The sequence below is a fragment of the Talpa occidentalis genome, unplaced genomic scaffold (assembly GCF_014898055.3).
Source record: "Talpa occidentalis isolate TD23 unplaced genomic scaffold, MPIMG_talOcc4v2.1 talOcc4.7, whole genome shotgun sequence".
Taxonomy (NCBI): Eukaryota; Metazoa; Chordata; class Mammalia; order Eulipotyphla; family Talpidae; genus Talpa; species Talpa occidentalis.
Window position 1 is genome coordinate 129,987,864 of NW_023605083.1, and position 14,184 is coordinate 130,002,047.

Sequence of the window (14,184 nt, forward strand, 5' to 3'; positions counted from 1 at the left end):
AAGTATCAATTAGACGGCCTCCCTGGTGGCACAAGAGGTTAAGATGCAACCTATGAAGCTATCTGCAGCCACTGCAGCATGAGTTCGATCCCTGGCCAGGGAGCTACCCACATGGCACAGCAGACCTCTCCTGACTCACCCACTGCTCCCCTCAGCAGTGTATTTCAGTCAATCCGCCTGTTCTGTTCCCCACTCTGTCTCTGGTGAATCCTCTCACCCCCCACACCTCTGGCCTCTACCCCAGTTCTTGGATGCATAAATAAATAAATCTTTAAAAAATAATAAAAGTATCAATTAATCATTTTATTGTGGCTTTACAATTTACCCCCTATATATTTTTATATATCATATTTCCCATATACTACAATTACTATATTCATGAATTTGATATTAAGTTTTTATTTATATACCATAGAATTGCCACTATATACTAATAGTGTTCTGCTCCCCAAGTGGCCAGGCTGATGGCAGATACCAGGGATTAGCGTTCTGGTCAGGTTCTGGTAGTATCAATGCAATTTTCTTTCACAGAATTAGGCAACAAGGACCTGAAGAATATATTTAATTACTACAATAAAGGATTATCATACTTTTATGGGGCACAGTGAAGCAATGGCTAATTCATAGAATCTGTTAATTATCTGTGTGCTAAATATTTACTTCCATAAATAATGGGATACTGAGGGAAAAAAATCAAGTTTTACATCAAATTTGCCACTAAAAATACTTCCTCTCAATTTAAAAGCATACCTGTCTGAAGAAAGATGAACTGGCTGCATTTTAGCCTTAGAATCTAAGTCTAAAGACATTTTTCTCATAAACAGTCACTGAGATGAATTTCTTCCCACATTTTGTGTTAAGAAGCTTTTTAAAGATCTGCTCAGAGTGAGAACATGGAGAAGGGTCAGCAACTCTCCTACGGAACCAGGTGCCCATCTCATGAGGGCAGAGCCACCCCATCATGCCAGAGGCTGCGGAGTATAAATCCAGGGCCCTGAAAAGCTGGGTATTTTTCAAGAAGTGAACAGTGGCAGCCATCGATTCCACAGATTCACCAAATGAATAGATCATTTCATCTGCATCAATGAACCATCAGGAATAATGCCTATGTAACACATTCACTCCTGTTCCACAAAGAGGAAAAACCATCACCCAAATACACCAACATTATTTCAAAAACTTCAGCCAAAAAGCCTGGGAGAAAGAAAGCGTGATTCCTACTGTAAAATCTGGATGCCTGGATTCAGAGAGCGCGGACTAGAAACACACAATCGGGATCTCTTGCTGCACAGACCATGTCAGCTCTCTGCTTTCCAAAGGCAAAAGGGGGAGCCTCGTGTTCTACACCAGGTTGTTGAACGGGTTGTAGAATCAGGTTGCTTGTTATTTAAGAAAATCTGCGAAGCACTTGGATTGGACCTAAGTTTATTTTCTTAACACTCTTTCTCTAGTTCCTTTTACTAAAGTGTTAACCCTAAAACATTCTGAGACAACTCAGCTTCCATTTTTAACCTCTTCCTTTTTGGATGTGACACTTTATTGTGAATTTTTCAAAAACAGTCAGAAAATGTGGCCTCCCTGTTGGCCTAAGAATTCAGTCTCAGTGACATCACTGCTATAGCCTGAGTTCGAACCACGGCCACATATGGCACAGCAGATCTTTCCTGTCTTACCCCCTGCTCCCCTCAGCAGTGTATTTCAGTAGATCTGCCTGTTCTGCTCCCCACTCTGTCACTGGTGAATCCTCTCACCTCCCAAACCTCTGGCCTAGAACCCAGTTCTTATATGCAAAAAATATAAAACACTAAGAAAATTATAACGCACAACCTAAGAAATACCATTTTGTCTTTATTTACCATTAGTATCAGTATTTTTGTTCCAAATAGCTTTTAAAGAATTTTTTACTAAAATTGATACTTGTCGGGCCTCCCTGGTGGCACAAGGGTTAAAATGCAACCTATGAAGCTATCTGCAGCCACTGCAGCACGGAGTTCGATTCCCAGCCAGCCAGGGAGCAACCCACATGGTGCAGCAGACCTCTCCTGACTTGCTCACTGCTCCCCTTAGCAGTGTATGTTGGTCAATCTGCCTGTTGTGTTCCCCACTTTGTCTCTGGTGAATCCTCTCACCCCACTCCCCCCACGCTTCTGGCCTGTACCCCAGCTCTTGTATGCATAAATAAATAAATCTTTAAAAAAAATAAAATACAATTGATACTTGTCCATCATTCTCCAATATTATTATTCTTCTTCCTTTCATATGATTTCTTCTTCCTTAGGTCACTACTATCCAAAATGTGGCAATTATTATATACTAAATATATAATATGTAATATACGTATGATTTGTGCATAGTATTTCAGATAGTATAAGGGATCTTGATGCAACTTCATTTGATAGCTTAAATAAAACATTTTGACCCTTATCAACATGTTACATATAGCCTTTAGTTATCCATTATCACAATTGTGTTGTATTCTACTACATGGATATGACAGTTTTTCTAATGCTGATGGAAATTTGTATTCATTTCCTTATGGACTGGTGATAATGCTCTCTCCAAAAAGATGTCTTTTTTATTTTTGGGCAATAATGGTTTATCATTTGCCGGTCTGTATTGGTTAATTATTATGATTTTGTTTCCTGTTGGTTTATCTGTTTACTATATTCTGAATGACTGTTCTGCTGTTAGCTTTCTGCGTTGCATGTTTAAGCACAGTCTTAGGATGTGAGGGAATCTTAGACAGTCAGGATCCAACTTTCATTGTATAAGCCATACCCTATATCAAGAGGAGGGGAATGCTTGCCCATGTTGATCCCCTAGTATCCTAGCTCTTTGTACTTTGTAGTTTCTACGACATCAATCTTCTGCTCATCCACTCTACTGAGCAACAGTCACTGTGTATCAGCAGTTTCTAAACAGGGCCAGAATACCTGACATCCTCATCAGAGCAAGCAAGGCACTAAGGAAACATCCCCCCAAAAAAGGAAACTGTAGTTTGAAAGACTAAAGTCAAAGGAAAAACATTACTGATAGCGATTTGACCCCAGATATGATTAAACTCCAATATCAAAAATACATCCTCAATATGTACATCTTTATGATTCTAATGAAACTTTGAAAGTAATTGTAGACATCACACCATTTGATTATAAATTATGATAGTGTGATTCTTATAAGGATTTCCTCACACATAACTATAAAATTATCAAAATACACTTTGCCATTAACAATACTGAGATCTGATATTTGCAGTCCACACTAAGTTTTATCAGCGGTCCCAATTATGTTTTTACCCCAGAACAAGATGCAACTAAGGATCATACATAAAACTATAAATTCTAAGAACAGTGTTTTCATTTGAGCCATCTTTGATTTACCTGTTTATCTAAAAATGATTAAACATCTATAAAAAGAGTTAAGGAGACATCTCCTCTCCCCACACTCAAGCCACAATGTAGATGGATGAAGCAATGTCTAATTGTAGAAGATTATAATCCACACTGTGATAGAGACAATTACTGAATCCTCTGCCATAAGGAAGCTTCTAAGAGGAGGTTACAATGACTGGGACATTTTAAAGGTTGGTAGCAGCTTTCTTGCCCAAAGCATCATGCGCTAATACAAGACAAAGCACAGACGACTTACAGAATGGCAAGTAACTCAGTCCTCAGAATTAGGAGGGACAATGAATGTGCAGGTGTGTCTACATATATATCCATCCATGTGGATCTGGTAAAGTTGGGTGCTTAATGGAAGTAGAACTAAGTGTGGGTTAGACATTACAGATCTAGTATGTCAGTGCGGGAGCTGACCCTAAAAGCTATGGGGAATCATTGGAGAATTTTAAGCAGGAGGCCAAGAAGGTTGAAATTGATTTACCTTTTCTGAAAGATTAGTCTGGCTGCAGCATTATACACAAGAATGACAGCAATACAGATGACTAATAAGAAAAGCTTGAAATAGATCAATAGCACTGCAGAGTGGATTTGAAATATTTTCTAGAAGGAATGTGGATAGGACATAGAAACCACTGAGCTGGCAGTGGTGGGTAGTGGTAAGAAGAGACTGTCCAGAAAGACTTCTTGGGTCCCAGGATGGGCCTGGACCCATTTTACAAAGGAAAACAGACAAAGTCTATGATTTCAGGCCATTAGAGTTTATTCTCCTAATATTCCCTCTCTACTCTTCAGAAACACTGAAAAAGTACATAGTCCTGAGTCTTGCCCACACAGTTCCCGGACACTTACACACAAGCTTCCTTGTCTTCTAGAGGGGACTTGGTCTGGTCTTGGGCCATGCTCCCTGGGTGAGCTGGCCATCTTCCTTCTTGCAGCTATTTCCCATCTCTCTTAAAGTGAAGCAAGGAGCACACCATCTTCATCTCACTGATGGTGGGTCTCATGCATCATTCTGCCACCTCCTGCTACTAGACTTTGTAATAACCCCACAAATATTTCATTTCTGGTGTTCAATATTCCTTAGGGTGTTTATCCTTCCCCTTCTGCAAACAGCTACACCCTTTTTCATAAACTTGAATGCATTTCTCAGCCAAGAACTTAATTCAAGATCTGCAAGTTTCTTACTAAGTTCAGCAGTGAGCTCATGTACAATTCATTCCTCAAGATTTTAAAGATGCAGCTTCCCTCTGAATGAGTTGCTTTTGCATCTAAATCTCTAAATCTTCTCCAATTACATCAGCAGAGATAAAGTTTACTCTCTCCTCTCTGATCATTAAGAACATACATCTATGAATTCCAAACACTTATGAGTTAACACAATGTTATGGGGAGCAGAGGGGAAAGACAGATGTCCAAAGGAGATGTGGAAGGAGAAAGAAAAGAAGGTGGCATTTTATTTGGCTTTACTCTTACAAATCCAACTGCAATCTCTTTTCTGAGTATCGATGCTTGCCTGTCTTTAAATCCAGCTGCTGTCTTGCTTTATGTTCCATTTTTGTTTTCCTGTATGCTATGGTCTTAGATTTCTTTTGTATTCTTAATATCATTAATGTCTAGCATCTCGACCTACTATTGGGCTCTCAAAATCATTTCTCTTTGATCTACTGAATTATCTAGTTCTACTGATTATTTCAAATCACCTGCACCATTATCTTCCTGATATATTTGCTTGTTTATTTCCTTTAGCGGAGCACTGTGCCTGATAAAATGAAAGAGTAAGGATGCTTACAAAGGATCTTTTTGAGAGAATGGAGTGGCATCTTTCTCCTTACCTTCTTCTATTAATCAGTCTTCCTGAGGCTGTCTTCTAATAGCTCCAGACTGAGTAGATGATTAGTATTACGGAAATATAGCCTGTAAGTCCCTTCCTTTACACCCCACTGTGTCACTTATCTATGTGACATTCAGCCAGTCATTGATACCCTCTGACTTCAGGAACATCACCATTAAAAGGAGTTATGGGACAGATGAGGGGCTTAGGTTCTTCCAATCACAAAATTTTAAGACTGATTTATATTTTCACCATTTGTTTTATTTACATTCAGCCTCTATAGTTCCTCTCAGCTTTCACTGCCTCTTCTATTTCAACATATTTTCTTTACAGACATTCAGGTTGTCCTAGTCACCTTCCTCAAGGGCAAAGCAGCAATCATTTTAGTGGTCATGGTTCCTACACTTTTCTCCAGATCCTTCCCATTTCAATAGGAGAAGAAAGAGAAAAAGCAGGCCTCTACCTCCAGAGCACTGAACAATTGTTCTCGCCTCCTTACTATTTCATCCCTGCTGACTGTCATAATGTGTGCTTTGGGAATAAAACTATAACCTCTGTCTGTCACCACCCTGGACCAGTGCTGGCTCCTCAGCCAAGTCAAAGAAATTTAAAGATGATGGAAATCTCAAAATCAGAAATAGCCCAAGTAAAGTGCATGACTTTTATCCCTGCAAGAAAATGGTTTTGGATGTATATCAAGATATATACAGAAGTGTTCATCACAGTTTGTGTGTGATGGTAAAAATGTACAATGATCATTCACCATCAAGATTCGGTGAATTATGTAAAGGAGTCTGGACTTTCACAAGTAATTTGACTAGTCATTAAAATGTTGAGGAAATGCTTTGGCCAGGATTTTGCCTTAGAAAGAGTACCCTTTGCTAATGAAGAGATTAATTTGCAGAGAGAGGAGAACTAGGACAAAGGAGTGACATGAGTCGCCTGGACCATGATGGAAATGAGTATTAGGAGACCTATTCGAGAACTTTAAGGAAAAAGAATTGGAAGGACTTAGTGATTGATTGGATGTGGAAGTTGGGAGAAAGTTCTCACTAGTCAGACATTAATCATCCCACTTTAAGGTCTTTCTACACCTTTTCTCTTCAGGGTCCTCTACATGGGAGCCAATGTCACTCACAGCACAGCTTTAGGAAATATTATCAAGCAGAAAAGTCTGTCTTCAGTGTCACCATCTCTCCTTACCATATCCCAGCTTCCCCCAGCTTCCCTCCTACCTCCTCTTTGCTTCCTTTCAATTTAGACACCAGTGCTCTCTGGAGGTGGGAGAGAAACCAAAAGTTAGTCAACAACACTCAGTTCTAATTCACCTCTGCCATTTGCAAATCATTAGCTCAGTGACTTAACTTTTTTGCCATTTCTATTTGTGTGAAGTAGGATGATGGTGCATATTACACAGGCATTCCGTGAGTAAAATACGTCATATCTAAATCATCTAGCAGGACGTCTGGCATAGAATAAGTTCTCAAAGCTTGTTATTAATGAATTTCTATCCAGGAAAAAGTTCATTGATAAATTTACTTCAGATAGAGATGCTTTTCACTCTTGCCTCTCATGATGAAATCACAGATTTGGGTGGAAGACATATGTCTTTTTTTTTTTGAAAGCTAGTCTATTTAATACTCTGCTATCGTTCATTCCTCAGCAACTGCGTCTTTCACCTTTGCAGACATGATCAGTCAGCACAGCCCTGTAACAAGTGTCTTGTACCCTTGATCTTTATGTTTCTGGTTTGTGTTCTCTGAGCTGCTGCATCACAGTGTGGGACTTAAAAGAACCAATTTCCTCCTGGCTATGGGACCATGATGAATTTTCTAAGCCTCGGGGTTTTATCTGTATTCTGAGAACAATAAGAAATAGGAAGTCAGCTAACATGGTATGGACCAGGCCAGATGTATGTCACATGGTCTATTGTTCCTGGGAGTGGTGTATTTCCTCTTCTAATTTTGTTCTAGCACCGGACTATTCTCTCCTCTATTTACTGAAAAGACAGTCACCTCATTGAACAGTCACTTTGTGTAGATGTTCCCCAAATATGTACTAAAATATGGCAATTTCATCAAAAGCTTTCTGATAAATTGGAGTGGGGGAGATCTCAAGTTTCTTTTCTCTCTGTCCAATACTAATTTTTTTTTTCATCTAGGCTTTTAAAAGACAAATTATAGCAAACCAAGATTTTTTATCTCCTAAATTATATTGTCCTTTAAATCCTTGACTGTAATTATAACAGCTGCTTTAGAAGTCTTGTCTGTTTATCCCATCTTCTATATCATCTTGGAATCCATCTCCATTAGTTGTTTTTACCCCTGTGAGGAAGGGTTTACATCTTTCTGCTTCTTCTTATGCAAAGTAATTTTGATTTGTGCCCTGAATATTTAAAGTATGTTAGAGACTCTGGATTCAGTTATGTTTCTCTGAATCACTGACCATTTTAATAAACATGCATGCATTTATTATAGAAAAATACTGTGGGAAAGACTTTTTTCTATCTCTTAATCTCCTTGCTCACCAAAATATACTTTTCTGAGACATGGGACAGGCCAAGCTACAGTAATTTTGTTTTTAAGCAGCCACGTTACTTAACTGAGTTCAAACTTCTAACTCTGAAAATAAATTCAATTTTCTTTCTTCCTTTATGCTTTTTTTTGGTTTGTTTTAGTTAAGCTACTTGAGGTCATCCCAGAACATGTGTGGTTCAGGAGTCAACTCAATATCTGGGAAAGATTTAAACACAGAACGGGAAGCTTCCCTTTTCAGTGATCCTCCTTATTTTTCAAATATTGGGATGATCCAAGACTCTTCCCTCTGGCTTTTCTAGCTAATGTATGAAAGTTTTACATCTAAGCTTTGACTTTTCTATATAAGAGACTGACTAGGGATTGCTATTATGTTAAAAATCCCTGAAAAAATGGAAATTCACTCCATGTACCATGCTGCCTTCGGTTACTTTTAGTGCCTTCATACATTTACATTTCTGTATTTCATTCAGTATTCATATTTTACCTGTAAGAGGACTGATTTAGCAGGAAATATTTAGTTTTACTGTACACAGACTTTGTCAGGATTACTTATATTTCTCAAACAGTATAAAAACCTATCATGAATTAGGAAAAAAAAAAAAAACACTCCACAGAAATAGAACCACACATATATGGACAACTAATTTATAACAAAGGAGCCAAGAACAAACAAGAAAAATAAGTACTAATGCTGGAAAAACTATTTAGTCATATGCAAAAGAATGAAATGAGACCACTGTCTTATACCATACATTAAAATAAATTCCAAATGGGTTAAAAACTTGCATGTCAGGGCCTCCCCTGGTGGCACAGCAGTTGATCGCTGGGCTATGAAGGTGCCTGCAGCCTCTGCAGCGCTGGTTCGATCCCCTGCCACTGGCAAGGGTGCCACATGGCACACAGACCTCTCCTGCTGTGCCTGCTGCTCCCCTCAGCAGTGTATTTCGTCAGTCTGCCTGTTCTGTTCCCCACTCTGGTGAATTCTCTCACCCTCCCACACTTCTGACTGTACCCAGTGCTTGTATAAATAAATCAATCTTAAAAAAACTTGCATGTCAGACCTGAAACCATAAAATGCATAGAACACAGCACAAGTGTTAAGTAGGTATTTCACCAAAGTAGAGAGTTGGCCAACCAGACACAAGATGTTTTACATCACTTATCATCAGGGATGCAAATCAAAACCACAATGATTAGCACTTCATATCAGTTAAATGTCTGTTATCAGAAAGCCAAGAAATAGCAAGTGCTGGTAAGGATGTGGAGGAGAAAAAGAAATCTTTGTGTACTGTTAATGGGATTTTAAATTGGTGTGTCCACTTTGGAAAAAATTATGCAAGTTCCTCAAAAACTTAAAAATAGAACTGCTATATGATCTAATAATCTCACTTCTTGGTATTTACATAAGAACAAAAAACACTTATTTGAAAACATAAATGTAACCCTAAGTTCACTGCAGCAAGATATTGAAATAACTGAAGTGCCTGACAACGGATAAGTAAATTAAGAAGATGTGGTATGTATACACAATTGAATACTACTTAACCCATAATTAAGATGAAACCTTGCCATTTGCAATAACATGGATGGATCATGAAGGATTGTGCTAAGTGAAATAAAACAAAAGGAAAAAAGACAAATGCTTTGATTTTCATTTGTAGAATATAAAGAAAAGCAAAAGCAATCAAACATAACAAAAACAGACCCTTAGACTCTGACAACAAAATGGTGGTTACTCTGACAACACAAGGGGTTACCAGAGTGGAAGTTGAAGAGAGAGTATAGCTGGATGGTAGGTGGTGGCTGGATATTTGGTGTAAGTGTGGTGTGAAATACAGAGTTGCTAAGGTGTGATATTATGCCTGAACTAAAACTAAAGTTACCTCAGTAGAAAAGAACATGCATATATCTATATGTATGTTGTATGTACATATGCAAATGCATTTAAAATGATGGAATGTTTAAAAAGAAATATTATCCAAATATTGCCAATCTGAATATTTAATCCCCCCATAGTTTTTTCCACTTCTTGTCCATAAATATATTTTAATTAATTCACTATATTCCTATTTAAACTCCTATACCACTGGACCAGTATGTAATTCTGACTCCCATGTTTCACTCTATTAACACAGCTCATGGTGGGCATTTCTTTCCTTGTTTTACAAATAGAGAAATACAGGCATGTACAGTTTAACTTCTCCAAGTTAACACAAAACATCAGGAATTAAAATTCAGGTATTCTGATCATACATTGGTCATCCTAATAATAAAGTTTAAACACATCCACACACACCACAAAATTCTCCTTTTCTAACATTTATGGAGGAGGTTAGACTTCTGTGTTTATTTCATTCTGAAATTTATAGGCATGTTTCTGAGCTTCTTGAGGCATGAAGATAAGAGAAATCACACAGGACAAGACTTTCCTCTTGTTCCAAGTGCTTGAAATTCAGTTTCAAAAAATCCTTTAAGTTCCCCAAACATCCATAAAGTTCCTTATTTAAAAAGTTAACTTGACTGGTGTTCCCTTACCTGTCCATATCTGGTTTCAGATTTCCAAAAAATAATATACTTCATGCTTCCTATACACAAGCGAATTCCAGACAGAGTAGTCAGTGCCCACACATAGAGGATGGATTCTCAGCAGGGTGTATGTGTCTTGGATTTGTGCTTTTTTTTTTTTTTTTTTTTTTTTTTAATGTGTGGGATTTGGAAAAAGAATGTTGAAGCTTTCTTTCCCCGAATAACAGTCTAGGATTCTAAGTCATGTAGAACTGAGACAGCTATTTGCCATACAGTATACACATCAGCCCCAGAATCCACAGCCTTCGCCAGTCTTGCATGCCTTGAAAACTCATTCATTTGGAGGTGCTAGTTCAAGATGTTATTATCCTGAGACTTTTCTTGGTAGACCCCCTGTGTGGGGGGAATTAAACATTTGAACATTTAGCTGCCAAGGTAATGAGAGATCGTTTCCTGGTTTTTCTTTCTTGTTATATTTAACCTACTTTTATCTGATATCTTTTACAGGAAATAGTAAAATCAGAGCAAGACAAAGCCAAAGCAAATGAACAAAAGTCACAAATACTAGATTATCACCTATTGAGAAGTCCATCTATTTTTCATTGTTTCCTATCATAAAAGTAGACAAAATTAGCAAGATGATCCAAGATAAATGTTTAATGTACTATGTGTAATAATTATGATTGATTCAAGTTACTAGGCAGTATCTTATGCACAAATATGGTCTTGTGTCTGTTGAGACCTGAAATAGGATATGAACTTGGCCATAAGACATCACTCCCTAAAAAGAAGATGCTCAGAGGATATCAGGAAGATGGTAAAATAGGAGTTTTCTATTGTTATCCTCCAACAGAACATTGATTTGACAACACACACAGATGAGAGTCCTTTTGTGGGAAGTCAGAAATCCATCACAAGAGTTCCAACACCTTGCTTCAGCAAAAAGTCTAAGAATAGATTCATCAGAAAAAGAAGAGGTCAGTTTTACTTGACCTGTGTCACTTCTTCCCTCTTATGGTGTGGCACAGCCCAGTGGCAAGGAAAAGCCTTCATCTTGTGGTTTCTGCCAGGGGAAAGTGAGAGCATGGCAATTTGAGCACCCAGTTTCTCCAGCTATGTTGAACTCTGCCCAAAAAGGACCACATCTCATCTACACCCCCCTTGGATGTGCAATGCAGTCTTTCAGGTACAGTTTTATATACAGGCTAAAAAGTCAGGCTAAAAAGATGGCCTGACTTTGTGGGATTAGGAAAGAGACACAAGCCCTACAAAAAACAAACAGGCGGCTCTCAGCACTTACCTGGGCTTTGCAGGATTGAGAAAAAGCAGACAATCTGAAGAATCGTGCCCACCCCCCCCCAAGAGGCAACAAGAGGTAGAGAGTCAGTGTACATAATGGACTGAGACTCTCAGAATGCCTTAAGTTATCCAAACTCCTGACATCTTGATTCTTTACATAAATAGAACAAGTAATCCTAAATTTCATGTGGAACCACAAAAGACTCCAAATAGCTAAAACAATCGAGCAAGAAAAACAAAGCTGAAGGTATAAACATTTCTTGATTTCCAATTATATTACAATGCAATAATAATTAAAACAGTATGGCACTGGCATAAAAACAAGCACACCAAGCAATGGAGCAGAATAAATAACCCCAAAATAAACCCATGAATAACTAATCTTTGACAGAGGCACCAAGAATACACATAAAAAAGGATAGATCTTCAATAAATGATGCTAAGAAAACTGAATAGTTGCATCAAAAAAAAAAAAAAAAAAAACCTAAATTGGGCTTGTATACCATACACAGCTCAAAGTGTTTTAAAGATTTATATGTAGGATATAAAATCATAGAATTCCTAAAGAAAACATAGGAGACAAAATTCTTGGCATTGGTCTTAGCAACAATTCTTTGGACTTGACACCAATAGCACAGGCAACAAGAGCAAAAATAAATGAGACCACAAATAAGTTCTTAAAAGCCAAAGAACAAACAAAAGGAAAAGACAATGACAGAATGGGATAAAAAAAAGTACATGACACATCTAGTAAGAAGTTAATACCCAAGCTATGTAAGTAGCATTCCCCTTAACAAAAAACAAAAACAAAAAAAACCCAAAAACAACAAAAAAAAAACCTAACAATGAAAGGACTTAAATAGCCAACAGGTATACAAAAAGATGCTCAACATCACTAGTCCTGAGGGAAATGTAAAACAAAACCACAAAGAGATATCACCTCCTACCTGTTAGAATGTCTATTATCATAAAGTCAAAAGATAATAAGTGTTGGCAAAGGTATAAAGAAAAGGGATCCCTTATAGCCTGTTAGAAGGAATGTAAATTGGTATAGCCATTATGGAAATTACTAAAGGAATCCTCAAAAATTTAAAAATTTAAAAATTCAGAAGATTGCTGAATCATATAATTCTAGGTGTATATATATCCAAAAGTAATAAAATCACTATTTCAGAGATAGCTGTACTCCCATGTCCAGTAGAGCATTATTCTCAACAACCAAGATATGAAATATCCTGGACTAACCAAGATATGGAAATAACCAAAATATCCATCCTCTACTCACAGATGAATGAACACACAATGGAATATTATTCAGCCTTGGAAAAGAAACCCCACTGTTTGAGACAACATGGATGGAATTGAAGTATATTATACTGAGTGAAATGAACCAGACATGGAAAGAAAGAATTCATGATCTCACTTATACATGAAATCTGAAACAAAAAAAAAGAAAAAAAAAAACAACTACATTCTAAGTAACAGAGTAGGTGGATAAGAGCAATGTGGAGATGTTGGAAATGGATACAAAGTCCTAGGATTAATACATCTTCAAAAAATAATGTACAACAGGGTGATTAAGAAAAAAGGGCACACTTGAAATTTGCTACAAAAGCAGATCTAACATTTTACCACACTAGAAAAATATATAAATGTCTGAGTGAATGGAAATGTTATCAAGTTTGATTTTGGTATTAAATCATATAACTTAAATATAAGTTTTGTCAATCATACCTCAGTAAAACTGAAAAAAAGAAATACCAAGTTGTTTAGAAAGTGCTGTAACATAGGGGGAAGTGACAGCTCTAACTTCTCATTTAATACTGTTAATAGTATTAAACTCCAAGGAGACGACATGCAATGGAAAGCTGGTCCTCAAATTCATCATTTCATTCAACATCAGTCGGGATAGGTTTGTTTTATTTTCCTTCATTGGTGTTAGAATGAGCACACTCTGAAATGTTACTTGAGGGTGTCATGTGATGAGAAAGCAGAGGAGAAACAAAGGCATTCAAATCTAAGGGAACAAGGTGAGACGATGTAGGAAATTTCACTCCTCTTTAGAGAATGAATTTGGATGTGCCTGTATTGCGAGTATGGGCTGAACTGTGCTGCCCCAAAATTCATGTTGAGGTCTCAAGCTCCAGGACTTAGGAATGTTACTGTATTTGCAGATAAGGTCTTTAAGGAGACAATGAAGTTCAAATAATTTAAATTAGGAAGAGGCAGAGTCAGCAGGGGTGAGAGCGTGCAGATCACATGAAGAGCTTGAGACCAGGCAGCCCTCTTCAAGCCAAGGAAAGATGGCTCACCAGAAACACAACTTGATGGCCTCTTGCCCCTGGACTTCCAGAACTGTGAGAAAATAAATGGCTGTTATGGAAGTCACCCCGTCAGTCCTGGCAGGCTGATACAAAGGATTCATCAGGTGAAATGACAAGAGTGACCAAAAAATATATAAGAAAGAAACCCAAAGATGTTTACAAACAAGCAACACCATCAAGGGGTACAGGTTTCATATTGTCCTGGGGTATGAAGGAGGTAGGGGGACAGACACTGAAAGGATCCTGCGTGGGTTTAAATGACACAG